Source organism: Octopus bimaculoides, chromosome 1 (genome assembly GCF_001194135.2).
Source record: "Octopus bimaculoides isolate UCB-OBI-ISO-001 chromosome 1, ASM119413v2, whole genome shotgun sequence".
In the NCBI taxonomy this organism is placed as follows: domain Eukaryota; kingdom Metazoa; phylum Mollusca; class Cephalopoda; order Octopoda; family Octopodidae; genus Octopus; species Octopus bimaculoides.
Genome location: NC_068981.1, coordinates 68,313,716 through 68,319,753, shown reverse-complemented (window position 1 = coordinate 68,319,753; position 6,038 = coordinate 68,313,716). Strand labels below are relative to the sequence as shown.

Below are 6,038 nucleotides of genomic sequence, written 5' to 3'. Positions count from 1 at the left end.
CCAGATAATGCAACAGCTAAAGTTTGAAGCGCATACTGCTTCACAGCGTCCTTCTACGAAGCCCAGGAGTCCCACATAGTGTGGATGTAAACGTCTTCAGTACAAAACTAGATCTCCTTCTGTCAAGAGTTTCGCATAGGAAGCAACGCAAAAGAAGGCAGTAACAATAAACTCCCTCATACACCAAATGTCACATATCACATGAAATTTAGTTAACAAGAGTAGGAAAGCTAACGGTGATGCTCCAGCATGAACGCATCGCTAGAGCTGAAGCTAGTAATATATATTCCATAAGCTATCGCTTCTGGCGATGCTTCGTTAAACTGAAATTTGTAAGAGACCGAATTTGTGTCTGTAGTCTAGGTTGTCAGCTATACCCTTCCGAGTTAGAATGCTCGGCGTTACTTAAATTTTGTAATCAGAATCGAAGTTATGATTCCTTACTTTGTCGGATACAAGTAGCTCAAAAATACTATGATCATAGCCCATGGGTTTCATAGGTTATGGGATATGCTGGTATTGTAAACCTATTTAGATCATAGTATTCAGAGATTAATTTTCGATAATAATTTCTATAGGCTAAAGTTTTATTTGTTTCAGATACGCTTGATTTGTATGTGTTTCAGCAACGGGAAATGATATTCTCCGACAGCTGCGCCATAAATACGTGAAACATATGTGAATTTCGGCGGCTCTCTTAGTTTTGTTCTGAAATATCATAAAATCAAGTAACAAGGTCTACTTTATGTTATTGTTTGATTGACCTATAGCATACACGCAAACGCACACGCATACATACTTATAATACCCATATACGTACGTACATATATGTATATATATGCATACATAGACACGTACATAAGAGAGGAAGTGAAGAATTTGTCCGCACTCTGACCAAAACTTTTTTGTAGGTTGCACGCAAAGTCTTGAGCATACGCGTGGTAAAAATGTGGTAATCCCCTAGTTGCGAATCTGAAGTGAGATATTGATCGTTCCAGTTTCCATGCAAATGTTACAGAAAAAGAATGCCGCTCCAAGGGAAAATAGAAGTCAGTAATCAGATTTCTCTGGGATCTCAAGCTATGTGAAAGACTGAAATTAATTGCAGATTTTCAGTGCAATGCGATGACAACGTTCAGCCGCGTAGAAGTGTATATGCGTCGACCGACGTGGTACACGAAGAATAGCAGGACATCCCTCAGCCTCCATCACTTGCGCAAAGATTGAACAAGCTCGATGGCTCCGACAGATCGTCCATGAGAAGGGAGAAAGAAGAACCGAACTGGCATATTCTCTGCATCTTTACCATGATTCCGCATACACAATCATCCCCGACAAACTTTGTTTCCGCAACATCTGTTGAAGATGAGAGGCAAAATTGTTTGACGAAGAGCGTAAGCAGGATCAGTTAAAGCGCCCTCAACCGTAACAACGATGAAAGCGAAGCTTGTTGTTATCTTTTTGAATGTCCTTTGCGGGGTGGGGGTAGGAGTGGGGCTTTCTTGCCCACGCTCCTACCACATGCATACCGTATGTATACTTATGAAAATACATTATAGCAATGAAATCAAATTAATGCAAAATGTATTAAGGATCCCGAGTGCGCACTAGTATATGTGTGTGTATATGTAACTCTGTATATATATATATATATATATATATATATATATGTGTGTGTGGGGGGGGGTGTATACATATATATATGTGTATATATATATATGTATATATATATATATATATATATATATATATATATATATATATGTATATATGTAACATATATATATAATACACACCGCACACACTCATGAACACACACATAAGTATATACATATATGTGTTTGTGGGTGTGTGTGTATGTGGGTGCGTGGGTGTGGGGGTGTGTGCGCGCGTGCGCGTGCGTATGTATGTATATGAATCATGTACGAAACCTCTTGATTTTCATATTCATATCTGAAACACAAAAAAAATACGTCATTTACATAAAATATATGTTAAAATATATCACGTAATTAAGTTCTGAAAATAAGCCTTGAAAGCAAGTTGGAAATATAATGTCAGTTAATAGTATTAGTGTTCACAGAAAGTCTACTAGTGTTAAAATTTTTCCATTAGAGTGGGTGGTATGGAAAACGGTTGTTATTATTTAAAAACGCGAAATAGCTTTAGAAAAATCAATTTCCTGTTTTTTCATGTCGCTTACGCTTTCTATGTTTTGAAGAAAACTATTTTAAATTATCATCATGTGTACGTAGTATTCTGGAATACTGCATCGACACATTTAATCTGTAGTAGAATGTTAGAAGCCATATTGACTGGGGATTAAGCAGCAATACATATACAATGTTGTCCTATTTTAGCAGTTTCCATTCTTGTGTTTCAATATTAGAAGGGCAAATACAATGAGATATTAAGTTATCGTTCATTGACTATGTACTATAATTTCCTTATTTGTTTTTTAAATCCTAAACACTCTGACGAAAATGCAAAAGTTCTTCTTCCTAATATAGGGACAAATCATGAAATTTCGTATGAGGGGGCTAATCAATTACATGGAAACTAGTTCGCAAGAGTTGCTTATCATTTCGAGCCCGGAATGATAAAGTCAAAGTCAAAGTAATCTTTGGCGGTATTTGAACGCAGTATGTAAAGAGGCAAGAAATGTCGCCGAGTATTTTCCCGTGCTTGATAACAATGCTGCCTGTTCGCTGAAAAGAGATATAGAAGACTGGAAGCAGATATATGTTATATTAATAGGCATTCTACACATCAAGTGTAGAATGTTTGTTTTGTATCACCCATCATCAACGCGTGACATGTTAAAAAAGCTTACAATAACGACAAGTGTGTTTTGACAAATGATGAAATATGCAGCTGCATAATTGACTTTCAACACAGCTGAGATCTCATGTGGCATAGATAATGTCCTTGTCTTTAGGACAAAGGTAACTCTAAACAAAACCGAAAACACATACACAAGATATGCATGCTGTTAGTTCGTGGGTTGGCTGCGGATTATAGACGCAAGAGAAAATCTCATGAAAGTAAGTCATAGTCAAGCATACTGGTATGTGAAATTGATAAGTCAAAACAATGCCGAAATATCAATATCTGTTTCTCTGAGAAGGGACTTGTGAGTTGTCTCGCTTGACAGACTTACTTTCAGTTTTTTGGAGGGGTTTTGGGGTTTTTTTTACACCAGTCGCATATAGAATATATTCTCTTACGTCTAAAAACCGCAGCCGACCCACGAACTAACAACACACATACCTTGTGTACGTGTGCTCAATTTCGAATAAATGCCTCGAATTGCTTCTAAATCAAATTTGAAAGAAAATTGTAGTAGCAAATGATTTTACTGAAGTTAATATATTTAACAATCATTTCAATAATATTTATCTTATCGAAACCTTTATTAAGCAAATATTAAAGTACAAAATCGGCATCTTTGATCATTTTCAAACGTTCACCATCTAGTCGTTAATTTCTTTTTTTAATGCACCTGCTCGTTTCTTAAATGAATATTTTTTGTCAACTCCCTTTATATTTCATTCATTAGTGTCAAAAATATATGTATGCAATCTGAAACAGTGAACAACTAAATTTTTTCCGTGTGAACACAACATTTACATTAGTTCATATTCTTTCGTACAAGGTGATACAATTTCCTATAGATTATTGCTAGAAGAAACCACAGTGGATAACATTTACTTTCCTGTGGTTAAACAAAGTTTTCTAAAACGTGAAGAGAACGATATAACTTTCATATTCTTTTAGTACTAGTAATAATTCACATACGGGATATTACACACACACACATGGATGTATTATGTGGGAGTGGACACGGATAAATAGAAATGAAGGCATCCAACCATATAGTGCTTCTCAGATGTCGTGTAACAAACATAGGAACGCTATATCCAAACGCAAATGAACTACAAATATCAGCATACAATATACATCCTCGGTAAAGTTTCCTTCCACTGGCAACAAACATCACTATTACAAGCAGTGCCATCAACACCTACACCTCTACTAGCACAACTACTAATGTATTTACAACCGTTTCTATCAATGACTTTTTTCTTTAAAATGCTGAATATTTTTTTCTCTTTAGTAGCTTCATATTCCTATTTTGCGCTCCAGTGGTCTTACGTATGCAATACAGGAAACTGCATTCAGATTTTCTTTCAACTTCACTGACCATTGTTCTTGAAGAAATGTCGTTTCGTAAACCATTCGCATTCTATCTCCTCTTCAACTAGCATCTTGTTGTTTAATATTATTTATTTCTTCTTTCTACCCCTTCCCATTTTCATTTATTTATTTATTTCACTGTTAACTAGCATCTCTAAATTCTTCGATTTCTTTCTCACATTTTTATATTTTCATCATCATATTCTATTTTTTTCCTTCTCATTTTCTCACTGCAGGTGGCCTACTGAAGACTTGATGGATCATCCAAGGTGCCTGTTGCGTTGAAAGCTCGTTGTAAGCTGCAGTTTATACATGGCATTAATGAGACTTTCTTCATTCATTGTCCCGCGCTAGAAGAACTGACGTACGGTATAGTATCTCGTGAAAGAAAGAAAACAAAAAGAAAAGCATACAAAATAAGTTAGATATTTTAACATTATTTTAATCAAAATTTTAGCATATGTAACCCTGAAATTATTCATTCAAATATTTTTCTTTTAAATAACACAAAAAGGTAAACCCTAAGCAATATAAATATATATATATATACACATGTATGTATAACTATATTGGGTAACATAACAATAATATTATTGTTAATGAATTATTAGTGCTACCATTGATTTTTATAATAATTTACAATAAATTAACGCACTTGTGCGGCGACGAAACATGGGAATCACCGACTGTACTGTTATCAGTGGATTTTACTCAGAAAAGAAGATCTGGTGGTAAGTAAGATATGTTTATTTACTTAAGTTTATATATATTCACTTAAGACTATCTAAAGATAGTGATGCATGACGTACGATTTTCACATTCTGTATAACCATAACATAAATTAATATAAAGTAATTGTTGAAGAAGTTATATATATATATATATATATATATGTGTGTGTGTGTGTGTGTGTGTGTGTGTGTGTGTGTGTGTGTGTGTGTGTGTGCGCATGTGTGTGTGTGTGTATGTATATACATGTGTGTGTAGAGAGAGAGATAGAGAGAGTGAGTATATACCAGTATCTGTGTATGTGCGTGTGTGTGTATATATATGTATATACATGTGTGTGTGTGTAGAGAGAGAGAGAGATGGAGAGAGTGAGTATATATCAGTATTTGTGTGTGTGCGTGTGCGTGCGTGTGTGTAGATATATAATTCTACATGTCTGTGCTTATACGCGTCTACGTGCATTTTGCATATGCATATATAGGTGCGGTTGCGGTTGTGTGAATTTTGTGTGCGTATCACAGTCTTTGTATATGAACGTTATTTTCTGATATATAAATTCCGATTTATGCACACAAGCACACGCCTAATTTATATTTATAAAGAATATTGTAATGCGTAACATTTTGCATAATACCATACCAAAATCGTAATGTGAACAACTTTCTGCTGCCGAGTATGTTTCATTGTATTTGCGTCAAATTTTAACACCAATAGTTCAATGCACATTGGGAAGTTGTTGTTGACAACCTAATCAATTATAATTTGTTTTCATTATATCGCTATATTTGAGATGTGCGGATCTGTATACGATGTAAATTATATACATATATATGTACATAGACTTTTATAACTACATTTACATCTATCAATATATAGACATGAATGTATACATGTTGCTGTACGGCAAGAAGTTTGCTTCCAGACAACATATTGCCAAGTTAAGTCACATTACGTGATTACTTCTATGGCATCGGGCCGACCAAAATGGATTTGGTACACGAAAAAAACACTGTGCCCGTGTGTTTGAATATGTGTGTGTATATATGTGTGCATGTGGCTGTGTGTGTACATACACACGATGTTTATATATGTATATATATATATATATATAT

At 34.8% G+C, this 6,038-nt stretch overlaps 1 protein-coding gene across 1 annotated transcript in view; it reads left to right on the top strand.

Annotated features, from left to right (window-relative positions):
* The window catches only part of LOC106873299 (neuronal acetylcholine receptor subunit alpha-10), a 1,066,434-nt gene that overhangs the window by 265,012 nt on the left and 795,384 nt on the right, over positions 1 to 6,038 (top strand). The window contains exon 4 of the mRNA XM_052975253.1: positions 4,434 to 4,928. The gene's annotated coding sequence lies outside the window, so the exon portion shown is untranslated. The remainder of the gene's footprint in view (positions 1 to 4,433; positions 4,929 to 6,038) is intronic.